This window comes from Haematobia irritans, chromosome 5 (assembly GCF_050003625.1).
Source record: "Haematobia irritans isolate KBUSLIRL chromosome 5, ASM5000362v1, whole genome shotgun sequence".
Lineage (NCBI taxonomy): Eukaryota > Metazoa > Arthropoda > Insecta > Diptera > Muscidae > Haematobia > Haematobia irritans.
The window spans coordinates 67,318,285-67,346,018 of record NC_134401.1 but is presented as its reverse complement, the minus strand read 5'-3'; the positions used below and the strand labels follow the sequence as shown (position 1 = coordinate 67,346,018).

The 27,734-nt window shown below is 33.9% G+C and overlaps 1 protein-coding gene and 1 long non-coding RNA gene across 6 annotated transcripts in view; one reads left to right on the top strand and one right to left on the bottom strand.

Annotated features, from left to right (window-relative positions):
• Slik (Sterile20-like kinase) overlaps positions 1-27,734 on the bottom strand; it is a 78,912-nt gene that overhangs the window by 28,680 nt on the left and 22,498 nt on the right. The window lies entirely within an intron of this gene.
• On the top strand, positions 22,001-22,432 carry LOC142238918 (uncharacterized). Its single transcript, XR_012722861.1, has 2 exons — positions 22,001-22,109; positions 22,172-22,432. It is a non-coding gene; the product is annotated as an uncharacterized LOC142238918 (long non-coding RNA).

Genomic DNA, 27,734 nt, shown 5'->3' with positions numbered 1-27,734 from the left:
CTATGTTTGGTGGCCGGGGATCGACAGCATGATTGAGATATTTGTTAGAAACTGTCAGAGTTGTCAGGCTATGCAGAACGCACCCAAACCAATTTTGAATAAGTGGAAGTATGCTGAATATCCATTCCACAGAATTCACATAGATTTCTGTAAAATCGCGAACATAACGCTATTGGTTTTAGTCGACGCTTATAGTAAGTGGATAGAATGTGTTATTTTGAAAAGGACGGACGCGAAGACAGTATGTCAGTCTTTAAGGAATATTTTCGTAACTTTTGGCATACCAACAATTTTAGTAAGTGATAATGAGCCACCCTTTGGCTCCGACCAATTCATTAGGTTTTGTAAGTCAAATGGTATAACGGTTTTAAAGTCACCTTCATATCATCCACAATCAAATGGGATTGCAGAGCGGGCCGTACAGACGGTGAAACAAGGTCTCAAGAAATATATGATTGATCAAAAGACTGCGAATCTACCTTGGGAACTCAAATTGAACAACTTCTTGATGAATTATCGGAATAAACCCTCAACAGCAACAAAAGCATCACCAGCAAGCTTGATGTTTCAATTTAAACCTAGATCACTGCTAGATATTTTAGTTGAAAAAGAAGATGGTTGTATCAATGTGACAGATAGAGTACAAAATCCAAAAACGACTAAGTTATTGCCTCAGAATAGAACTTTTAAAGAAAACGAGTTAATTCTGTATCGATATGTGTTTTCGAATGATGTTAAGTGGATTCCTGGAAGGATATTTAAAAAGCTAAGTAATTTAAGATATATAGTTATTGTTATTGGCACCCAAAAACATGCTCATATTGATCAGATACGAAAATCCAATACCAAAAGCGCACCAGGAAAGCCTTTAACTTTTTGTCAAGGAACAAAGAGTAAAAAGAGATTAAGATCAGAAAGCGATTCCATGAGTCCAAGATTAACAAGAAGCAAATCAAAAAATTACGAGAAGAGGAACTAGATGTTATGATGAATGATTTATTTTTGTAATGTAATGTAATATATACATATGTATGTATAGATTTATTGCATTGTCTATTTATTTTTGAAAAGGGTGAGAAATGTAGTGTATTTATAAGAGAGGTTGAGCATACTATTATTACTGTTAGAATTCTCTTATAAGAATAATGTTAAGTTTGGCATGTATGAATGAATGTTAAGATGGAATGACTCTTGTAATCATTGTTTATTAATAAAGTCAGTCGTTTGAATAGCTTACAACTGTTATGTTGTCAATGGACATATTATTATAGCACAGAGGCGGAGTTGCTTGCCATGACCGAGGCTACGAAAGAGGCATTGTATCTTCAACGAATTTTGGAAGAGATCGGTTTACCAAAAGATAATACAGTACACTCGCGGTAACGTGAACGCCGCTTAACGTGAACGTGTAAACCTCCTGAATATGGCTTTGTTTTGTTCTGAAATTAGGTGAAGTTCGCTAACGTGAACATTTTCTGTCTGGTCAGAGCTGCTGCAATAAACTTTACTTAATTTGAAATTTTCATCAGTGTACTAAAAAACGCAAATGTCATCGTAAGTACATCCAACCATAATTTAATTTCATTATCGTCTTCATCTCGTAATCATAGGTATTTGTCAATCTACACTCTATTCATCGTCCTTTGTCGCTTTCGCATCATACATCGTTCCATTTTCGATTCGTCCATTTTTGGCAGAAATTGCTTGCCTCATTTTTCGGCTTGCAAATTTGCCCTACAAAAGTACATATTTGAGTTTTCTATTCTTCGGTGTTCGCCGCATGGAGTTCTAACATCGATACATGTCCAAATCAACGAACTTTTAGAATTGTGTGGAGAATTCCTTTCTATTATTGTTGTTGTTTCAAATCTGTCTATTGCATACCTGTTTACCGAGAGCCGTAGGCTAACTCATTACAGTTTGAAAGTCGTATGTACTGTTCAATTATTTCTACCACAATGGTTTAAAAACCACATGTTTTCATTATTAACAAAATTACTAATGAGGAATTGCAAATTGATGGGAGCGGAGCCTGTGGTTCCGATGCGAGTGCATTAAAAGCACAACGAACATCCATGAAACGTAATATTTCGAATTTAAAATCAAAATTTGAGAATGATAGAGCTACTATTGATCCTATAATATTGGAGTGTCGTTTACACTAGAATCGTATTTCAGACAAATAAGTCATATACAAACGCAAATTGAAAAACTTAATACAAGCGACAATGGCAGAGGGGACATTGAGGAACCCTTCCAAGTGGTGGAAGAAAATTATAGTAGAGCACTAGAACTTTAAGTCAAGGTACGACAACAAACTTCTAATATTCATAGAAACAATTAATAATTTGTTCACTATCATACCCATGTCCAAACCTAATGCTGTAGGTCTGAGATCTATCGTAGATACTGTTGATACTAGGCCAAGAATATCGTAAATACCATGTTAATACAATAGTACTATCGAATATTGATACGGAATCAAAAACAGATTTCCACGAAAAGCAGGATTTCTCAATATTACCTTCATGGGATGATTTTTATTCAAGTTTGCGACGAAGATGTCAATTTTTAGAAAGTTGTAACTCAAACGTCCAAACAAATATTGACCGCGAGACAAAAGGAAAACAAAGAGACCGTCGCTCTCGTACTTCTTTAGTGGTGTAAAGTGCTTCCTTCGAATATTGTCAAGATAAAGACCCATTTATCGAAAGTTGCGCAACATACTTGGCCATGCCAGTATCGTGCACCCAGAAAAAAGTGCCTTCGGAACTAAAGGAAGAAATGTTCATCAATTTAGTTTAGCCAATTTATTTCCATTAAGTTAAATTTTTGTTTAAAATAATAAAATATACTTGCTTCAGTAAAAAAATCCTAAACTCAAAGCAGTTAGGAATAGTTCATTAACTAGAATAAGGCATGGAATTTTACTAATACTGTTTTCTTCGCTGGGTATAAGAATTTACTACTGAACAAGAAAATTTTATTCACTATAACAAAGCATTCGTAAAAATAAACAAAATATGAACTAAAACCAAGTTTCCTCAATTCTGACTTCCTTTATTAAAGAAAGCTTATCATAAATACGAATAACACTTGGCTTAACACTTTTAGTTCATTCGTACTAAGAAGTATTCAATCCTTTTAAAATTTAAGGAGACACACTTGTTAGAATATAGGAAATTTTCCTATATTTCTTTTATCTACCTGCAATCGATACCTTTCATCGAAGTAATCGATATGTTTGCGCGTGGGTTGTTTTTTTACTTGGAATCGCGTTGTTATGGTATACGGAGGGATTGTTAAAAAATAATATAATAAATAAAAATAAAATATATAAAATATTTGTTATTTTAAATTAGTGAGAAAAAATTAAGTTCGTGATGGTGTATAAAGAAAACAGAATAACAACCCCTTCATTCGTCTTCATTTTGGAATCTTGAATTAACAGGTAACATTCATTGACGCTAACCTTTTGGAAAAAATTGGTTTATGATTTTTTATATTTGTAGGTATTGAAATTGTAAAAGGAGGACAAAATCGTTACGCAGCAACTTATTAAAAGTGAAACGTACAAGAAGAAAAAATGCGGTTTACAGTTGATGACATTTAATGGAAATTGGAAATAGTGGAATAATAAACTAATATTTCAAGGCCAGTCGATGCTGTTGATTCTTGATAAATATATTTAATATACCAATAAAACGTGTATATTTATTGAATAACAATTGCCTATATAAATAAATAAATTTGTATTAAAAAACGAAGGTAAGCAGTCCTAAGATTGAAGTAAAAAGGTTTACCACAAATATGTAAGATTTGTCCCAATGAATGAAAAAAGTCCAATAAAATCATTTCATATATGAATTCAATTCAGTTAATATTTTTCATTCTGTAGTATAAGGGAACATAAATATATGAAAATGTTAACTAATATATGGAATGCATTCTACCTAAGTTCAACAAAAATCACATCGTTCAAAAAAATAAAAATGTCTTTGGCGCTATACGAAGTTCAATTTTCTTCACAATTAGTTCATTTTAACTTAAGGAAGGGGTCACTTTTTTCTGGGTGTGTCGATTTGACTTTGCTAGTTCAGCCCTTTGTAAAAACTGCCTTCGCTAAATGTCAATCAAAATCTCGTTGTAGCAGTTGTAATTTCTCTCACCATTCCACTTTGCATAATCCATTTTCGCAACCAAATTCTGAAAACAAAACAACTCAAAATACATAGCGACATCTTTCGGCGAATTCCTCTCGTTTTCAAGCACCAGTTTTGACACAAGAAGCGAAGTCAGGCCAACAACCCTCATCTTCCAAGGCACACTCATCTTCATCGGTTCATTTCACAACACACTCTTCGTTTATGACCCGAGCTTTTCGTCGAAATATATTAACTACTGCAATAGTACTTATTAAAGATAAATTTGGCATATATCAGCCAGCACGAGCTCTTTTGGACTCTTGTTCAGAAATAAATCTAATAACTGAAGAGTCAGTAAATCGTCTTCGCGTTTCTCGAACCAGAACAAATCAAGAAATATCTGGGGTTTCGGATATTCGATCTCAGTTGAAACTCTTTGTGTCAACCACAATCACATTGAACTTCGAATGGACATCGGACTTTTTCGTTACAAAATCTATCTCATCGTTTCAACCATCTGGCCACATGAATATAAAGCATTGGAACATACCACAAGAAATCGAATTAGCTGGCCCACAATTTTATTTACGATCTTCTTCTAGATGGTAAAATATATCTTGGCGATGGACTTCCATACTTAGTTAATACGGCATTAAGTTGGATGGTTAGTGGCAAAATTGATTTACAAAATCCCATTCGAACAAGAACATGCAACATAACAACAATGTATGATAGTCTATACACTATGCTTAAGGCGTTTTGAAGTGGAAGAATTCAAACAAAATGCGCTACTCCTGTCGGATGAAGAAAAATTGTGTGAAAAATTTCTTGTTGAATGCTATCTTCGATGAAAGTGGTAAAGGTACGATTACCATGTAAGCAAAATGTAGATAAACCCGGTTCTTCCTTGATATGGTATATGTTATTTCAATATTTAGAGAAACACTTTTCGAAAGATCCACAATTAAAGATCCAATATATTGATTTTTTGAATGAGTATTTAGAATTAGGACATATGTCTCTTGTACACGATTCCACTTTAGAGAACCCACATTATGTCATCCCACAGCATCCCTTATTGCGTTCACAAAGTATTTCGACAAAACTCAGAGTCGTGTTTCGTTCAATGAAACGTTACAAGTGGGGCCATGTACAAGTGTTTCACATGTACAAGTATGGATTGACAGCCGACATTTGCAAAATGTATCGCCAGTTGAGTTTACCAATTCAACACCATAACTTACGGCAAATCGGCTGCACCTTTTCTCGCCGTTAGGAGCTTACATTTCATCGCTGACGCCTATAAGGAGAGTTTCCTATTGGAGCGAATGTTTTAAAAAATTATCTGTATGCTGATGATATCCTCACGGGGACAAATTATATTTTTAATTTATCGAAAAAGAGGTTTTACACATTTTAGAAAAGGCTGGTTTGAAACTATCGAAGTGGAATTCTAATTGCCCGGTGCTCACTCATGGTAACGAGGAAATACTCTTGCAAATAAACGATAATCGCATTGCCAAGACTCTTGGAATGTCGTGGAAACCAGGAACAAATGTATTTTGTTTTCGATTTGAAATTCCACCTATCCAATCTCCAACAAAGAGATCTGTGCTTTCTGCAATATAAAAAATGTTCAATGTTTTTGGACTATTAGGTCCCATTATAGTATCGTGTAAAATACTAATTCAAGAAATGTGGAAAAAACAAATGGATTGGGATTCACCTCCGACGCTGACGGATCGTTGGTTTCAAATACAAAATAGTTTGCCACATATAAACCAAGTAGAAATGCTTCGCTACTTACACACAAAAAAATCTGGTTCAATCGCGAAATTTATTGATCCAATTAAGTTTTTAATTGAAATGTCTTCAATCACAGAAATGATAATATCAATTAAAAAATTAATTGAAAGTCAATTAAAATGATGGAGAACCGATTTCACCCTCACATCTTTTAATTGGGTCGTCGTTATTGTCATTACCAGATGAGAATGTCGAAGCTTGCCCAAATGTGAATTATATAAAGAGATAGCAAATGGTGACTTATCTAAAGCAACAATTTAGGCAACAATGGCTTCGTGATTATGTTTTAACACTACAACAAAAGTCTAAATGGTACACGACTTATGATATCATTGAAGTAGGGAGACTTGTTATCGATCATGAGGACAACATTCCCCAACAACATTGGCTTCTCGCTCGCATAGTTAAATCAATTGCTGTCCGCGATGGAAAAGTCAGAGTTGTCGACCTCAAAACTACAAAGGGTATTTGTCGAAGATCCATCCACAAGATAGCACAACCGAAGAGTATTGACAGATGGTTTTCAATGGGTGCAGGATGTCTGGTCAGAGCTGCAGCAATAAACTTTACTTAAAATTTTTATCAGTGTACTAAAAAACCCAAATGTATTCGATAACCATAACATGAAATGTAATTTGAGTTTTGCATCAATAATTTACCGATAACGGTACATCTTTACCCAGTAGTGGAAATAGGCGTACAGCAGGCGTTTTATAATGCCTCCCAACACATGCAGTAGGCATGCAAAGCACATACGTACTCGCTTTCAGATTTACACGGCGTGTTATTGGGGAGGAGGTCTCCTCTTACGCTTCTCATAGTAGGGCGGAAAAAATATACAGCAAAAAGAGCGCTATTATAATGCTTCATTTGACAGACATGGAAATCCCCTGCAAATGCAGGCATTTAATAAGACATACAAAAGTTTCATTTTGGAAAAATAAAACAAACTTCCAACATTTTTATATTTCATATAATTATTCTTATATATCTTACTTTAATTAAACATTCCTACCATTATATATATTTTTTTTTACTTACTTGATTTTCACCGCCCCGATTTCAAACCTGGGTCTCATTCTTGCTAGTCCCGCGTTCTACTCACTCATACATCGCCTGTTATAATAAGTTGATGCTAAAACCTCCACATAACCTAATGTATATTTATAGAAGAAAGAACAGCACACTTGCATTCTTCTCGTAGTCATGATATTATGCCTGCTCTGAGAAAGCAAGTTTATATGTGATGAGACTTTACTGAGAGTAATTTGAAGAGACGAAGACAACATCACACTTGCATTCTACGATTAGTCATGATATAATGACTACTCTTAGCATGCAAGTTTACATGTGATGGACACCTACTTAAAGTATTTTTAAGAACTTAACATTTTTCATGGGGTTTGTTTCTATTCAAATTATGAATTATTGTCCAAAAATTTTATCTTTACACTAATGATTTTAGTATTGATTCCAACGCTGAGAAGCGGAGAATTCATGTAAGGATACGTTCAAAACATAATTCTCTTTTTAATTGTATTTGCGTATTTGACACTAAAAAGTCCTTTAGAAATGTGTTAACGACAACTCTTCTTTCTAAGTCCAGACTCGCATTCAACTAGAAATTATGCTATGTTTCAAGTAAAACCCATCTTTAAAAAAAGGTTTGAAACGCATATCTTATATTTGAACTTGTTCTGCTTTGTAATCAAAATACAAAAAGTCAACAAATTTAGAGGCGATTTCATTAATTTTGAAGAATTTTTCTGAATTATTAAAACCAGTTGGCCTTGGTCAAAAAAAGTTTCTTTAATGTAAAGATACCCATTTTAAAGTCGAATCACTTAATTATAACAAACCGATTTCATTGAAAAGTTTATCGACTTTTGGATAAGGAAAAAACTGTATATCAGAGAAATCTTTCGTTTCACAACAATATGTTTGAAGTGTATCTCTTTTATACCTCTAACCGCTCTGTTGAGGGGATTATTATTAGTTGGTTACTGCATATGTTACCAACACCCAGATGAAGACAAGATAGACACATGGTTTATTTGGCAATATTGCTCGGGGCCAGCCCCAGATTCGATCCGGCCATGTCCGTTTGCCTGTGAACACATTTTTGTAATCAAATTCTAGGTCGCAGTTTTAGTCCAATTTGATACAAATATGTATTTTTGGTCAGAGTGAGACCCTATTGATGTTGGAAGAAATCGGTTCAGATATTTATCTTTCACCCGATCTACCCTCATGTGACCACGGAGGCCAAAGTTTTACTCCAATATAAGTAAAATTTTGCACAATGTACTCCCTCATTCTATGTTAGCTATACATGCAAAATTTGGTTGAAGTCGGTTCAGATTGAGATATAGCTCCCGTAAACATGTAACCCTTAATTTTCTTATACTCAGATATGGGAAAAAGTGAGAGGCATCTGCCACATCGTATGCTATCCAGATTTATCTCACAAACTTATTTTAATAATACCCCAAAATAGGTAGGTTTACTAATTTAGTAGGGGTAGTGTAGGGTATGATCTTGTCGGCCCGTCCGACTTTCCTCTTCACTCACTCGTTTTTTACTTTCTGTTCCGTTCCAGGGCATGAGCTGGGAGAGAGATTTTATAGAAGTGTAAAAAAATGTTTCCAAATCTGTTCAGATTTAAATATATGCATATGGGAATATAAACCTTTATATAAAGCACTCATCACATTTGAAAGATTTAAGATGGAATCGAAAATGAAGATCGACAAAGTGGTTCAGGGTTTAATTTTTGCTATTTATTTCTCTCACTTGTACGCTATAAACCATTTTTAGGAATTGTAAAAATTATTTGCTTTATTTTAGTTTAAAGCCCGTTAGTAACCATTAGTAATTCAAATCGAAATTTCGAAGTCGACACAAATTCTACTAATGGACTTTTGATTATTTTGAAAATTTGCAAAATCGAATTTTAAAGAAAATGGTTAAAAATTAGACATAGATATGTATGAACATACATACTATGAATATCATCTCCATAATTAAATTTTGAAAAAGTCGAAAACACGAAAAGTAAAGTTTTTTTTGAAAAATTTTTTTTACTTGGTTCTCAATTTTCCAAATAGTTTTAGAGATATTGTTCAAGTTAAAAAAAAAATTGAAATTTTAAACAAATTTTTTTTTTGTTCTTGAAAAATTCGTAAAATGTAAAACTGGGACAAAAGTCACAGTTTTCCAGAATCTGTTAGTAAAATATATTTCGAATAAAATGAGCTTTATTTCATTAAAATCGGTACACAACTTTTGATTTTATTCACGATTTACTGAATTGATAGAAAAGCGATTTCCGTACAAAAATAACATTCTCTAATGGGTGTCTGTATGTAATAAGTTAGTTTTTATTATGCTAAGAATTAAATAAAATTAAGTTACAGATTATTTTATGTTTATGGTGCGGTAGCAAACTCATAATGCCTATAAATTTTATTGTTCCTCTAAAAAACATACGATATCTCTAAAACTACTGGGAAAATTGAAAGACATGTAAAGACGGCTTAAAGAGAATATTGTTATGGAGTTTCTGATATTTTTTTTTAAATTTAATATGTTGAACCGTTTTCAAGTTATTCCAATATATGTAGCGGAAGTGCCTTAATTTTGAACATAACGGTATATCTCGAAAAATCGAGTTGATAGAAAAAAAACCAAATGCAGATTAGGATTCAGCGACATCAAATTACTAAAAATTTGCTATACATTTCAAATCAACACAAAAAAATTCAATTTTGTTCCCCTATGTTATCATTACTTTATCCTAACAGGTTGACTGATAAGTCCCCGAAGCCCAATTCATGAATTTTTCCCATCGTTCTCAATGACTTGTGGCACGGTGCGTTGTCTTGGTGGAACAACACTTTTTTCTTCTTCATATGGGGCCGTTTTGCAGCGATTTCGACCTTCAAACGCTCCAATAACGCCATATAATAGTCACTGTTGATGGTTTTTCCCTTCTCAAGATAATCGATAAAAATTATTCCATGCGCCGCTTAGAATCATCAACACGTTGTTGTTTTTGGTCAAATGTGAACTCGCGCGGCACCCATTTCATTTTACGGTCATTCAACATCAATTTGGGGATTTTTTTGATGTTTTCGTCGGTAACCACCTCCACTGCCTTCACCGTCCTCTGTGCTCATTTCACCACGCTTGAATTTTGCATACGAATCAATTATTGTTGATTTCCCTGGGGCAGAGTCCGGAAACTCATTATCAAGCCTAGTTTTTGCTTCCACCGTATTTTTCCCCGAAAACGAAACACGAAATTCCTTTTTCCATTTTTTTTCACAATAACAAAAGTTGCTTCACAAAAGACGCTCTATCTCATAAACTAATTGACTTACAGACGTCAAATTTTGACACGAATCATTTGAAGGTTGGTACTATATAACAATAATATGCATTTAATACTAGCGACGCCATCTATGTATCAGACCGGGGACTTATCAGCCAACCTGTTATTGTACTAAGATTAAAATTTTACGAGTCAGCCTGGAATAAACCACAAGTGAATTAACCAGGGCTGTGGAGTCGGGCCAATTTTGCTGGACTCCGACTCCAGCATTTTTCATCAGCCTCGACTCCGACTCCGGATTCGACTCCGAGAAATATAACTAAATCGCATTTTAATAACTCTCATTTGTAATGCTAAGGTGTACCCTCCACCAAAAATGGACCGATATGAATTACCTTATTGTAATTTGCAAAAGAGCTCTAAATTTTACATACTAAAAAACCTTAGCATTTTAGAGGTCTAATAGAAATTGGCTCAATAAATTAAATAAATAAATCAATAAATTAAATTATGAAATCTACATAGAGACCCGTCATAACATGAACAGATACCAACAATCTTCGGCATACTCGTATATACGAGGGCGGTTCGGAAACTTCTTAGCCAATCAATGAAAGAGAATAGTTAGTTTTTCAAAAATATTTTTATTTTTCAATATAATCTCCTGAAACTTCAATACACTTAGTCCAACGCTTTTCTAGCAATTCCATCCTTAGATTAAAATAGTTTTCCTCAAGGTCTTCAAAATAGTGGTTTACAACTGTAATTGCATCTTCATTTGAGGTAAAACGCTTGCCAGCAAGGATTTTTTTTAGATTTGGGAACAAGTAAAAGTCACTGGGAGCTAAATCAGGAGAATAAGGTAAGTGGTCAAGCAACTCGTACTTTAATTCGTTGATTTTAGCCATTGTTAAAACACTCTTGTGCGCTGTTGCGTTGTCTTGATTAAAAATTATTTTTTTGTGTTGTTAGCCAGGACATTTTTGTCGAATTTGTACATTTAATTGATCCAAAAGGTTGCAATAGTACTCTGAATTTATTGCTTTATCCTTTTCAATCAATAAAATACCTTTGAAGTCCCAAAAACAACAGTTATGAAACGACGCTTAAAATCCATTTTATTTCGCTTAAAACGATCCAAACAAGCTTGAGAAATGTTCATTCTTATGCGTTTTTGATCGATTGTTAACAAATGCGGCACCCATTTTGCAGAAAGCTTTTTCATCTGTAGTTCTTCATGCAAAATTAAATGGACTCGATCATTTGAGATGCCCATGATATTAGCAATTTCACACACTTTTATTCGTCGATCATTTAATACCATATCATGCACTTTGGCTACAATGTCTGTTGTTGTTGCTGTTTTTGGACGTCCACTACGTGGTTCATTTTCAATGCTTCTACGACCACGTTTAAATACAACAACCCAATTTTTTACTGTTGCATATTAAGGAGCACTTTCACCTAACACATTCACCATATCATTATGAATTTCTTGTCCCAATAAACCTTTTTTATGTAAATAGTTAATTACAGCACGCATTTCTAATTTTTCCATTGTAAAAAAATTGCGGATGCGTCTTTTTTGAACACCTGTTTCTATATGAAGGAGTTGCCAGATCGAAACAAAATTTAACATGTGTTCATAACAGAGATGGAAGTCTCCAAAACACTTAATTTTTTCCGCTTATCCCGCTTTTTGTGCTAGGCTAAGAAGATTCCGAACTGCCCTCGAACGTCTAAAGTCAGACAGGGTCGACAATAAAGGGTGATACGGTCAAAATTTGGTCAATATAAACTTGACGTATTGAGAAATACTGGGCTATTGTCAAGCAATTCGGATTTGGAAAAGCGAAAGCCTAACTGAATATTTTTCCTGAATTTTATACTAATTGAACTTGAAAAAGAAATTTGATTTTTTAAATAAACGATTTCACCGATTTACACGCGTTTTCCTTTGACCAAATTTTGACCGTATCACCCTTTATTATACACTGCACCACTTTGTAGATCTACTTTTTCGATACCATATCAAATCCTTCAAATGTGTTGGTATATATAAAGCTTAACGTAAAATTTGATCAAACACTGCAAAATTTAAAATTTCAAATCTAAAGCCATTTTTATACAATTTCGCAAAAGTGTATTTATAATTTATCGGTCGATAGATATGTATTAGATGTATTAGAAATTCAATTGTACTCCTTGTGCAAAATCTTAATTAAATCAAGGTAAAACTCTGGCTTCCGGGGCACTATAAATGTACATCGAGTGAGAGATATATGGGAGCTATATCTTAATCTGAGCCGATTTCTTCCAAACCCAATGCGGTTCTATTCTGACCCAAACACATTCTTTTAACAAATTTGGAGTCGATCAAACATAAATAAATCTGCGACCTAGACTTTTATCACATACATGTGTTCACAGGCAGACATATCTAGATCAACCAAAGACACCATGTATCTATATCGTCTCCTTTTGGGTGTTGAATATATATAATACACTTATAGTACCCTGTTCCAGTGTGGCGCAGGGCATAAATATCCGATATCTATAAAAACCCAGTAATTTAATTTTGTGGCCCCAAAATAAACCTACACACAAAAGATTACCACCGAATTTTTTTCACTTAAACACTAAATTGAATTTGTTGATCAATTCGGAAATAATTTTCAATTACAAACGTGATTGAAAATTTTTCCGTTTCCAATTACAAATGTGATTGATCCAATGACCTTTGTGATTGAAATTGAATAATTTTGAGCGATGGAAAGAGCGAAAAGAGAACACGAGAATAGTTATTTATTCAACAACGTATGATGGAGAGATCAGTCTGTGGAAGTAACTCGTAACGAACGGTTGGGTTTTTGTTTTTCGCGTAAATTGAAAAACATGATTGGCGACATTCTGTCTACTGAGTTCGAAATGTGTGCATAAATATTTCGAACGAACAACAAATCATAGCAAAGGATTGAAATAAATAAAGTGTGCAACAACAAATGGACACGTGGTAAAGGTTTGAAAACATATATGGCAGAACGCATTTGATATTACCTGTGTTTGTGGTATTGTAAAAATGGAAAACAATCTACGTTTATTGAAGGTAAGCAATTGTGAAATGTAAATACCGTTTTCCATTGAAGCCTGTTTACATTAAACGGACTAAAATAATATAGTTTTTTTTTTATTCATTATTTTTTATTCATTTCATTTAGTGAGCAATTTTATTTCGTGAAATTGACCAATCAAACCCATCAACTCCATCATTTTATCATATATATATTTACCTGGCTTTTTCAGTTTGAACCCAAGTAGAGAGCAGTATATCTGATATATAAACTAATGAGCTGAATTATGTAATGGTAAAAAAGTTCTTTCTTTTGGATTAAAAAAAAACGAAAAATATCCGAAAATAATAAAAATATGTATTTTCCATTAATATTTTTTTCTATATCCAGAATTTTCAAAGTATCATCAATATAATACCAAATATTTTATTGCTTTGTCATTATTTTTGTCTTTGATAGGTTCAAATTTTAATAGACGATTTCAATGTGTGGAAATCTTGGAAAGGAATTGTTACAAAATTTAAATTATCGAGCTCATGCTAAAAAGACTACAACTGCAAAAGAAGATTATAAATCTGCAACCTGGAACTAAGAATTGAACTTGATAGCATAAGTTATGTTATACCTCATTCACATTACACTTCCAAAATCCACTTTAACTAGATTTCAACTGTCATTTGCCTTATAAAAAGGCGATTTCAAATCCACTTTTACTCGATTTCGAGCCTAATGTGACTAGAGGTGTGCACATGAGTAATATTTTACTCACGCACACTCACGACGGAGAAATCTTATTCACGCACACTTTTTTGGTAGGACTCACGCTAACGCACGCTCACGAAAAGAATATTTGTACGAAAATCTTTTAAATGTCGTGATTCACGAATAATTTTATGAGTAATTTACCTATAGAACCTAACTGAAAAGATGAGTATGATTAAAATCGAGAGCGTTATAAAACTTTTAACACTTAGGATGTCACTAAAATTATGTATGAATTGAACTCGTAAGCATTTTATGTTCGTAAGCGGGATTATTTTCGTGAGCGTGTTTTTCCGAAATTCTTTACTCACGCACACTCACGAAGATACTATTTTCGTGACTCACGCTCACGCACGACATTTGTTTGGTTAATCACGCTCACGCACACTCACGCCGTTAGCATCAGCGTGACTCACGACTCACGCGTGAGTCACGACAATTTCGTGTCACGTGCACACCTCTAATGTGAACAACAAAACACACAAATAACAAAAACCTAATTCTTTAGTCTATAGCATAATTCAGGAAAATAAAATATTGAATACGTTTTATAAGAAACACATATTTCCTTTTATTTCAAATAAAACTAAATACGATTTTGGGGGCGCAATATATCAATTTTTCGATTGAAAATTATAGCCAATTTGAATGAATCAAATAGTTGATTGATTTTTGTCACAAAATTAAATTAAATTTTAATTGATCCAATTAAAACTGTGATTGATTCAATTACGTTTTTAATTGACTTTTGTCACACAATTAATTGATTCCGTGACAAAAGTCAATTAAATTTTTAATTGAAAATCGTGTTGGTTTTCAATCATTTTCGTGATTGAAGACATTTCAATTAAAAAAATGATTGAATTCGCGATTTTCGTGATTGAAATCAGAACCTTCTCGATTATTTTCTTCTGTTGAACCAACTAGATTGTTCCAAAAACATTAGCAGACTGCTTAAGTTAACGTTTTCCAGGTCCGCCAGTAATCTAAAGCTATATGCCCCTAAAATTCGCGTACGCCTTACACAAAAAATTCAGGGCAAGGGTAAAAACATAGTTATCAGAGGCATATCACAACAGCAAGAGCAGGTTATTCCACTGTGGATAATATCTACACGCAAAGAAAAAAAACGTTTGGAAAACGTGTACCGAAAACGTTTTTCTTTTGTTTGAGTTTTTTGAATTGCTTCGAAAATTTTAAACTTTTATCAACAAAAAAATTCGTTTGTTACAAATTTTTTATTTTTTCAATAAAAAAAGTTATTTTTGAAAAAACAACAGAGTCCATTTCGTTTATATCAAACACTGTTCTTTTCTGACTTTTGGTCTTTAATAAAACACATTTTACAGTTCAAAATATAATATAGTACAATGTAATGTTGAACATTTTTTTCGGAATCTTCCGAACATATGTAGAATGTATGTAAAAAAAAAAAAAAAAAAAAAAAAAACTTTGGTCGAAGCAGGGATCGAACCCACGACCCTTGGCATGAGAGTCAGACGTAGCAACCACTGCTCCACGGTGCCAAACTAAATGTTTGTTTCTGTTAAATAAACTTTGTTTATTCGGTTCGTGGGCGCCGCAAGCTATGCTATATAAATATAACTTATATGGATATTTATCTATTGATGACCATAACAGGTACATAGCTCAGTGGTTAGTGTGTTGGCTTACAAAGTGCATGGTCCGCGGTTCGATTCTCCGTCCAGGCGAAAGGTAACAAAATTTTAAAAATTTATAAAATCATATAATTTCTTCTACATTGTTTGTATTACAGAAAAAGGTGCTAAGAACTAAAAATCTTCGTGGAAGTGAGAAAGATGTGAGGGAAAATGCAATTAGCCAGAAAAAAATTTTTTTGAGTTAGTCTTTATGAAATTGTTTTTACATCCTGGAAAAGAATAAACGTTTATCACAAAAAGTATATACTTTTCTTCCAAATACACTTCCTTACAGCGAAAAGCAAATGAGAAACGAACTTTGTTTGTCTAAAATTTCGTTTGGGAGGAAAGAATTATTTTTTTGCGTGTATAACCTCTCAGCAATTGTGAATATCAAATTAAGTGAAAAGAAAAAGTATATGCATTTTTCGTAGATTTTTCGGCGGCTTTTGATATGGTTATCCCGAAATCTACTTATGTATAAATTACATACACTGGGAGTGTCTACAAAACTATTGAATTTAAGTCAGTGGTCTGGACAGGTGAAGAAATGTCCGAGCATGTCAATACCTACACAGGGGTGAGGCAAGGATGTTTATTATCGCCGCTGCTATTTACGCTGACGATATTGTCCTATTGGCAGAAGACAGAACGGTGTTATTACATAATCTAGAGAAGTACTGTAATCAATGGAATATATTGGTAAATTTAGAAAAGTCAATGATAATGGTGTTCAGAAATGGTGGACGCATAGCCAAAAAGGATAAATGGACATATTTGAACCAAGATATTGAGGTAGTCAATGAGTTTTGTTACTTGGGAGTAACTCTTACGCCAAAAATGTCGCAAAAAATGGAGATAAATTAAACTAACAGGTTGGCTGATAAGTCCCCGGTCTGACAAATAGATGGCGTCGCTAGTATCAAATGTATATTATTTTTATATAGTACCAACCTTTAAATGATTCGTGTCAAAATTTGTAAGTCAATTAGTTTGTGAGATAGAGCGTCTTTTGTGAAGCAACTTTTGTTATTGTGAAAAAAATGGAAAAAAAGGAATTTTGTGTTTTGATAAAATACTGTTTTCTGTTCCAAATTAGCAGACTGCTTAAGTTAACGTTTTCCAACAGCAAGCCAACATACCGCAAATGAAAAAGATATGTCAAGAAAATATGAAATTGGTTAAAATTCTGTATAAAAAGAAGGATGAAGTTGTAGTGCTTGTTGAATCTGGTACTGCAGAAGATGTGGAAGATATATTGATGAAAACACGAAATTTGAAAGGAACAAATATTTACATTGAACGAGATCTAAACGCTGAAAGGAGGTTGTAATGTTGCAGTTACGTCGGCAATTGTCGTTCAGCCCTAAACACAAAATAAAGGTCCGAGATGACAGAAAAGAGTTGGAACTAATTGGTTAAAGTGGAATAAGGATAAAAAACTGGTGTCTGGGATTTTGGATGGTATTAACGTTATGCAGGAATTGTATGGAGAAGAGTTCAACATAAATATTAAATATAATGTTTTAAAAAACTTATAGACATAAAAAACTGAAACGTACTCTAACTAAACCATCCATTACTGAAAATAATTACCTAGAAGAAAGTACTGTATTAACCCTTCTGTGCGTGATGAGGACCCGCTGGACCTTTTTGATTTTAATTCATACATAACTTTATCTTTTATATGAATTTCAACTTGATGGTTTATGACTTCTTGTACTGAAGTGTTTTAAGTTGAAAACTTTAAATTTTTATGTGATTGAATCATTAAATCGGTTTTTATAGGTATTTGAAAAAGTTTAGTGCGATTCTGCGTGATGAGGTCCAATGGGACCTATTACTAATTACATTAGTGGTTTTAGCACAGTTTAAAAAGCAGTGTAAAGATATTGCGATTTTCGTATTTGGAACAATTAATAACACTAACATCCTTTCAGAAAATACCGTTATTTGGAAGAATTTGTCATTTTTGAAGTTTCCATTGGTTTCGTTGCTTGGAAGTACATAATTTTATGTCTTCCGTTGATATATCCAATATAGTGAGAGTAAAAGTGCAAAAAAAGTTATTTGAACTTCATGGAAATCGTGGTCGAAATAAGTTTTTATATTTCTATACATTTTCCAGACCTATCGGCTCCTGGAATTTGGCAAGATGTGCCTCAATTTGGACCAAGTTTGAAACAACCACTGTGCACATAATACTGCGAGCAAAACGAACGCCACTAAAAAAAATCGTATTGTTTTTCCTTCAAAAATCCAGTTTGTTAAGAACATTCAACTACAAAAACAATATATTGTTGCTTGGTACGTATAAGGATACTTATAGGTACCACGCCTGCGTCAAACATCAGGGCCACTAGTATACTAATCAAAAATTTTAACATTATCTGTATCCTATTAAAAATTAAATAAAACTCTATATTTACAACCAAATGTTTATATATGCAATTTGTGCATTATAGAAGAGTCCACCTACAGTAAATGATCGAAAAATATCGTAGGGATAACCTCTCTACCATCCTTTTTTTTATTGTAGGTCCCACGGGACCTCATCACGGTGGTATCGCTTCCAGTGTTATCACATACACAAGGGTTAAGGAAAAAATATTCGTATACTTTGTTACAATATAAATGGTCTTAAAAACAAAACACTTTATCCTGACTTTTTCAACTATATTGGCGGCTATGAAATAGTTGAGTTAGTAGAGACGCATGTAAGAGAAAATTAATTTGAAAACTGGGATAAATATTTCAAAGAATTTAATTTATTTTGGCAAACTGCGGAAAGGACTAGCGGATATGGAAGAGCTAGTGGAGGAGTGGTATGCGGCATAAAGAAATCGTTACAAAAATACAAGACGAAATAAACATGATACAAATAGACTCATCAAGACGCGGCTTTACATTTATACCTACATATATACGGGGTGAAGACTGGGATATGAATGTGAGAATCGGAAATATACAATAATCCTTATCAGAGGTCATTCTAACTGAATTCAAAGCCGGAAACGAATATCGCAGATCTAGAGATGAAGTTATAAATACGAAGGTCAAACAATTTATGGAATTTTGTGATGATAATGGGTTAGTGGTACTGAATGGTAGGACTGTGGGTGACGAGGAAGGGCGTGGTCTGATCATCTGCCCATACACCTTGAAATTGAAATAAATAAAACTTCAGGTATCTCGAAATCTATGAAGCTAACTCCAAAACTACAATGGAAAGAAGGTGAGAAAGAATTGTATTCCCGGAACTTTAAACAAAATTTATATTTAGCGAAAACCCAAAATGATATTAAAAATTTAACAGATTTAGCATCGATTATTCAAAAGTCATACAAAATCTTTCAAATATCTAAATATTTATAGAAAAACTAATACGGTGAGTGATAAACCGATGTATATTGAAGCAGTAAAAGAGTATAAGTTCATATGGAGTGAGAGAAAACATGAATATGGAAGAGAACTGGAGGCTCAAATCACTAGAACCACAAATACAAAAGAATGGTGGCGGTTGGCAAAACAAATAAGAGGAAAAGACATGCAGATATCCGTTAACATATCCATTTCTGAATTAAATGCTACTTTGATCAATTGTTAAATCAACCACAAATTGCGAATAGTATATATTACGCTCCCACCTATATAGAAGATGAGAAACTGGATAAAGATATAGATTTACAAGAGATTCAAAGCGTGTTAGCCAAAACTAAACCCAATAAAGCTCCGGGAATACATCGTATAACACATGAATTTCTCGCAAATGCCACCAATGACTTTCTTACCGAGTTGACAGCTATTTACAATAAAATTTTCAGCACTGGGGAAATAGACAACACACTAGAAGAAACAGTAATATTTCCTATACAAAAAAAGGGAAGCGTGGATATTCCTCACAACTATAGAGGAAAATCGTTCATGAATACGATGGCAAAAGTTCTAATGGGAATAGTCAACTCTAGGTTGACCAAGTGGATGAATGAAAAAAAGATTCTTAATGAAGGTCAATCTGGTTTCAGAGCAGGTTATTCAACTGTGGATAATATCTATAACCTCTCAGCAATTGTGAATATCAAATTAAGTGAAAAGAAAAAGTATATGCATTTTTCGTAGATTTTTCGGCGGTTATCCCCAAATCTTTTTATGTATAAATTACATACACTGGGAGTGTCTACAAAACTATTGAATTTGATAAGATCTTTATGTGAAAAGACCAAGTTAGAGGTCTGGACAGGTGAAGAAATGTCCGAGCATGTCAATACCTACACAGGGGTGAGGCAAGGAACGGTGTTACAAGAAATGATTTATAATCTAGAGAAGTACTGTAATCAATGGAATATGGTGGTAAATTTAGAAAAGTCAAAGATAATGGTATTCAGAAATGGTGGACGCATAGCCAAAAAGGATAAATGGACCAGTGTTGCCAGTTTAGGGGTTTCCCCCCCCCCCCAAAATTTAGGAGTTTTTTCACGTGTCAAATTACCTGGCAACACTGAAATGGACATATTTGAACCAATATATTGAGGTAGTCAATGACTTTTGTTACTTGGGAGTAACACGCCAAAAATGTGGTTTACAAAACACGTTGAAAAACGAAATTCATCCTCAAAGGTATGCATAAATGCGACTTGGCAAGGACTAATCAATAAACCACATATATCTCTTTTGTCCAAATGGAAAATCTTCAAGAGTTTGTGTAGATCGACACAGGCATATGCAGCCCAAGTGTGGGGGTTCACTTGGTTTGACGAAGTAGATAAACTCCAAAGATATTTTTTGAAAAAAGCTTTAAAATAACCGAACTTTATACTAGAGGTGGAGAACTATCGATAGCACTATCGGCACTATCGATTGTTGGGCACTATCGAGCTACTATCGATAGCAGCCAGACATTTTCGATAGTACTATCTATAGTTAGTCGATAGTTTGGCTTTCACATCACCAAATATTCTCCTTTTTTGTGACGTCTGCTGCAGCATTAAAAGGAATGGATCGCTTTCTCCAAAGAGGTGTAATATTTACTTTTAAAGTAGTTCTGAGTTTTGACTATGTGTTGAATTTCAGCTAAACTTCGGAGCTCCATGGCAGTCAGTGAGTCGACCATGGCAGGCATGTGATTACAACAGCACAGACTCAGAGAAAGATTTGGCTACCGATAGAAAAAAGAAAAATAAAATCTTTCAAGTATGGAAATATTTCAAAAGGTCAGAGGACATACAATTTTCAAAGTGCCTTAATTGCGGAAAGGAGTATAAAACGAGCAGAAACACATCGAATTTTCAAGACCATCTAAAAAGATACCATTCTGGCTTGGAAATTCTAGCCTCTGATTCCAGCTATTTCGGCGGATACTGCCAATATTGCACCGACAAGCAGAAGTTGTAGATCGTCAATACATTCAGTAGCTTCTTAGTTTAAAAGAGCCGTTTTGTACGACACAAACATCCCTGCAACAAAGCGGTACTAATTGTTTTCGAGTGGCGAAAAATGTTAACATTATTTTATTTTTAAACCAACACCCAGAAAAAAAGTGCCTTCGAAACTAAAGGAAAAATTTTTCATCAACATAGTTTATCCATTTTATTTCCATTAAGGTAAATTTTTGTGAGAAATAATAAAATTTACTCGTTTCAGTAAAAAAATCCTAAACTGTAAGCAGTTAGGAATAGTTCATTAACTAGAATAAGGCATGGAATTTTACTCATACTGTTTTCTTCGCTGGGTATAAGAATTTCCTACTGAACAAGAAAATTTTATTGACCGATAACAAAGCATTCGTAAAAATAAACAAAAAACGAACTAAAACCAAGTTTCCTCAAAATTAGTAAAATTTCTTATAAAATGATAATTGCGACTTCCTTTATAATAGAAACTTTTTCATATATACGAACAACACTTGGCTTATAAAAATATTTTAGTTCATTCGTACTAAGAAGTGTGCAATCCTTTCAAAACTTAAGGAAACAAACTTGTTAGAATATAGGAAATTTTCCTATATTTCTATTGTCTACCTGTAATCGATACCTGTCATCGTAATCGATGTGTTTGCGCGTGGGTGTAATCGATATGTTTGCGCGTGGTTTGTTTTTTTAGTTGGAATCGCGTTGTTGTGGTATACGGAGAGATTGTTAAAAAATAATATTGTAAAATAATATAATAAATAGCAAATAAAATATATACAATATTTGTTATTTTAAATTAGTGAAAAAAATTTTCGTTTTTTGAAAATAAATCTATCAATGTCGTGATGGTGTATAAAGGAAGAAAACACCAGCAGAATAACAACCCTTTCATTTGTCTTCATTTTGGAATCTTCAAATATCAGGTAATATTCAGTGACGCTAACCTTTTGTAACAAAAATGTTTTATCATTTTTTATATTTGTAGATATTGAAATTGTAAAAGGAGGACAAAATCGTTAGGAAGCAACTTATTAAAAGTGAAAAGTACAAGAAGAAGATGAAAAAGTGCGTTTTACAGTTGATAATATCACATGGAAATTGGAAATAGTGGAATAATAAACTAATATTTCAAGGACAGTCGATGCTGTTGATTCTTAATAAATATATTCAATATATTAATAAAACATGTCTTTTATTGAAGATAAAATTGCTTATATAAATAAATAAAATTGTATTTAAAAACGAAGGCAAGCAGTTATAATTATGAAGTAAAAGTTTTACCACAAATATGTAAGATTTGTCCAAATGAATGAAAAAATGTCAATAAAATCATTCCATATATGAATTCAAATAAGTTAAATTTATTCATTCTGTAGTATAGTGGTACATAAATATAGGAAAATGTTAACTAATATATGGAATGCATTCTACCTAATTTCTACGAAAATCACATCGTTCAAACAAAAAAAAATGTCTTTGGCGCTATACGAAGTTCAACTTTCTTCACAATGAGTTCATTTCAACTTAAAGAAGTGGTCACTTTTTTCTGGGTGAAACCTTTTGGATCAAATAACTTTAATATCGCAAAATATTCATATTAAAATATTAAAAAAATTTTAAATACGAACCGAATATGTATATTATTGTGGACGATACTATCGTCGAATATCGATAGTACTATCGTCAACTATCGATGGTTGTGAAATTACTATTGTCGACTATCGATGGCGCCGACTATCGATAGTTCTCCACCTCTACTTTATACCTAATTATATACTGGCGCTAGAAGTAAGTAAGTAAGTATTTTTTTATTTGAGACTTATTCTTTTCGATTACATTGATGATATGAACTTTTCGATAAGTTAGTGGTAAACTTAGAACTACTGGCGCTAGAAACAACGACACTGTAGACAACCATTTTTATACTTTAAAGCTCTATACAAATTATATATTTAATACTATATTTAAATACGAAACCTCAAGGTTGCACCATATATTTTGAATTAAAATTTGGACAAAAAGAATTTTTTGGGCGTCAGCTATGTACTCATTCGCACAATAAGTTTTTGTAAATGAAAATATGATTAATAAAGCAGATATTTGAAAAGCGACAACAAGCTTGATAGACAACTTACTCAAATGCGCGAGTATGCAGAAAAGAAAGAAAAGTGCTTGTCATCTGATGGTAGGCACTATACTAGTAGAATTTGCGTATCTCTTCCTTTCGTTTTCATAGCAAAACGTATTTTTTTTTTGCAAAATGAGTGATTCCTGCTGTGAAAAATAATAAGGACAGCAAAACTGTTTTTTCAAACAATACTAAAAATTAAAACCCCTTTCCGTTTTGTAAATAAATGCATAAAACATATTCATAGCTTCACATTAATTGCGAAATAAATCGCACTTGTGGAATATGGGTAGAAGTGAGCGCTACGACCGCGCTATCCAAAATTGTATTAGAAAATTAATTAAAGGCGGACATTCGTACAGAAACATTACAAAAATGCCAATGACGAAAATACTAATTTATAGATTTATAGAAGGTTGAAACCCGTGGCAGAAAATCTAAAATAACACATACTATAAAGAGAAGTATCAACTTATGCGTAAAAAAACATCCATTTATCGCATCTAACTAACTAAGAAATGATTTGAATATTTACGATGATGCATCATCTATTCGGAAAACACAAAAAGAATAATAAACAAGGATTAAAGTTTTCTAAAAATCAAATCTATATACCTAGGTAAAGATGGCGTAATATTCTGTGGCCAGATGAAACAAAAGTAAACTTGTTTTCTTGTGATAGAGGTGTCCACCATGTAAGAAGACCTATCCATCAAGAATTCAATCCCAAATATACTTTGAAGATGGATGGTCCAAAACGGTGGTGGCAGTACCATGGTATAGGAGTTATTCTGGTATTATGGTTTGGGTCCTTTATATCGTATACAGAATATAATGAAATCAGCTGATAACACAGATATTTTGCAAGTTACAATGCTGTCGTATGCCGAAGAAAATGTGCCACTCAAATGGATCTTCCAGCAGGATAATAACCCAAAACATACACACAAAGAACAAAGAAGTGGTTCCAGGACAATAAAATCAATGTGTTATAATGAGCGGTACAGTACCCAGAATTGAACCCAATAGAATTGAACCCAATAAAAGGGCAATCAGCGGAAAGTGTACATGAAGTTGCGATGAGCTCTGGAATCTAATACAGGATGCATGGAACGAATTACCGCCATATTTTTGCCCAAATTTGGTCGATGCAATGCGTAGAAGATGTTCTACTGTTAATAACAAAGCATCCGAAAATAGGTACTAATGTAACACTACGGCTTTATGGAACAATATTCACAATAATTTGGTAATAGGTTTAAACTTTAACAAGTAAGGAAAGTCTAAAGTCGGGCGGGGCCGACTATATTATACCCTGCACCACTTTGTAGATCTAAATTTTCGATACCATATCACATCCGTCAAATGTGTTGGGTACTATATATAAAGGTTTGTCCCAAATACATACATTTAAATATCACTCGATTTGGACAGAATTTGATAAGACTTTTACAAAATCTATAGACTCAAAATTTAAGTTGGCTAATGCACTAGGGTGGAACACAATTTTAGTAAAAAAAATATGGGAAACATTTAAATCTGAAGCAATTTTAAGGAAACTTCGCAAAAGTTTATTTATGATTTACCGCTCGTATATATGTATTAGAAGTTTAGGAAAATTAGTCATTTTTACAACTTTTCGACTAAGCAGTGGCGATTTAACAAGGAAAATGTTGGTATTTTGACCATTTTTGTCGAAATCAGAAAAACATATATATGGGAGCTATATCTAAATCTGAACCGATTTCAACCAAATTTGGCACGCATAGCTACAATGCTAAATCTACTCCCTGTGCAAAATTTCAACCAAATTGGTCCAAAACTCTGGCTTTTAGGACCATATTAGTCCATATCGGGCAAAGGTATATATGGGAGCTATATCTAAATCTGAACCGATTTCTACTAATTGTACTCCTAGTGCAAAATTTCAACGAAATTCGGCCAAAAATCTGGCTTCTGGGGTCATATAAGTCCATATCGGGCGAAAGATATATATGGGAGCTATATCTAAATCTGAACCGATTTCAATCAAATTTTGCACACTTGACTATACGACTAAGTGTTATGTTTGTACAAAATTTCAAGCAAATCGGTATAAAACTCTGGCTGATGGGTCCATATTAGTGCATATCGGGCGAAAGATATATATGGGAGCTATATCTAAATCTGAACCGATTTCTTCCAAAATCAATAGGGCTCTATTCTGACCCAAATTAGGAACATGTGCCAAATTTGAAGGCGATTTGACTTAAATTGCGACCTAGACTTTGATCACAAAAATGTGTTCACAGACAGACGGACATGGTTATATCGACTCAGGGACCCACCCTGAGCATTATTGCCAAAGACACCATGTGTCTATCTCGTCTCCTTCTGGGTGTTACAAACATATGCACTAACTTATAATACCCTGTTCCACAGTGTGGCGCAGGGTATAATGAAGTGTCCTTATTTTTTTCACACGTAAATCATGTCATATATAACAAATCACAAAATAATCGAATTACTCGTACAATAGTAACAACATTTTTGTTTCTAATTTTATCTCAACCTTTTAAGAAAAAATAAATTGTTTAAACAAGAAACAATTTTCTATTCTTTGTTCGGTTTTTAATGTTATCTAAATGTGGGAAGGCACTGTCCCTATTATTTTTGGCATAACTGTGTATATCAAATTGAATTATATACAAAAGAGAACGAAATAAAACTAAAACTAACTAAATGCAGGACACTCACACAAGAGGTGTTTAATTGATTATTTTTCCTCAGCATCATGACAGCTCATACAGTAATCATTATACTTCGCGCCAATAGTTTTTCGCAGAATCGCCTATTAGGCAGCGACCCGTTATAACAGATATCAGGATTGATATCTGACGTCTTGAGAACATTAGCATTTCTAGTGTGCGGTTTAAGTTTAAATGGGGACATATTTACTTGGTGTCGTTACAACCCTTCGAACTCCCATCTAACATTTGCCATCATAACAGCCTTCTCACGCAGTAAGAGCTTAGGTCAGGTTAAAGTGGCAGCCCGATTAAGATTCAGGCTCACTTAGACTATTCAGTCCATTGTGATACCACATTAACTATTACATATGGGCACTTCTAGTTTTAACCGCTGAACCTTCTTGATTATTTTTCTTTGTTGAACCAACCAGATTGTTCCAAAAACATTAGCAGTTAACGTTTTCCAGATCCGCCAGTAATCTGAAGCTATATGCTCCTAAAAGTTGCTTACGCTTTATACAAAATGCAGGACACTCACACAAGAGGTGTTTAATGATTCCTTTTCCTCCACATCATAACAGCTCATACAATAGTCATTATACTTCGCGCCTATAGTTTTTGCAAAATCGCCTATCAGGCAGCGACCCGTTATAGCAGATATCAGGAGTGATATCTGACATCTCGAGAACACTAGCATATCTAGTGTGCGGTTTAAGTTTAAATGGGGCCATATTTGCTTGGTGTCGTTACAGCCCTTGCAATTCTCCCATCGAACATTTGCCATTATAACAGCCTTCTCACGCAGCATGAGCTTGCAGGTAGCCAGGGGCATACCAACAGATTCTAGTTCCCCTGGAATATGTAAGGTAGTCCCTAGCCTTGCTAACTCATCCGCTTCGCAGTTCCCCGGTATGTTCCTATGGCCAGGCACCCATATTAGGTGAATATTGTACTGCTCAGCCATCTCATTGAGAGATTTGCGGCAGTCGATGGCCGTTTTCGAGTTGAGGAACACAGAGTCCAAGGATTTTATTGCTGGTTGACTGTCTGAGTATATATTAATGCCCACATTTTTTGGAACATTACTTCTCAACCAATTCGCCACCTCTCTTATTGCTAATATTTCAGCCTGAAAAACACTACAGTGATTAGATAATCTTTTCGCTATTCGAAGTTCCAGATCATTAGAATATACTCCGAAACCCAATTGTCCATCCAATTTGGAGCCATCAGTGTAGAAATCTATACATTCTTTATTCCCCGGGGTCTGTGTGCACAACGCCTCACTGTTGGGGATTAGAGTCTCAAACTTTTTGTCGAAAAGTGGACTCGCCAAAGTGTAATCCATTACGTTAGGCACATCTGGCATTATTTTGAGGACCGAACTGTGACCGTAACTTTTTTCCGACCACAGCGTTTGCTCGCGCAACCGCACAGCCGTTGTTGCAGCTGACTGTTTGGCCAAAATGTCTAAAGGCAATAGATGCAGCATGACATTAAGGGAACTTTTTCCTGTCTTGCTGAATGCGCCTGAGATACACAAGCACGCCATACGCTGAACTTTGTCTAAACTTGTTGGCTGGTGAAGTGCCGGCCACCAGACTACAACACCATATAGCATTATGGGTCTAACCACTGCCGTGTATAGCCAATGCACAATTTTTGGTTTTAGTTCCCACTTTTTTCCTATT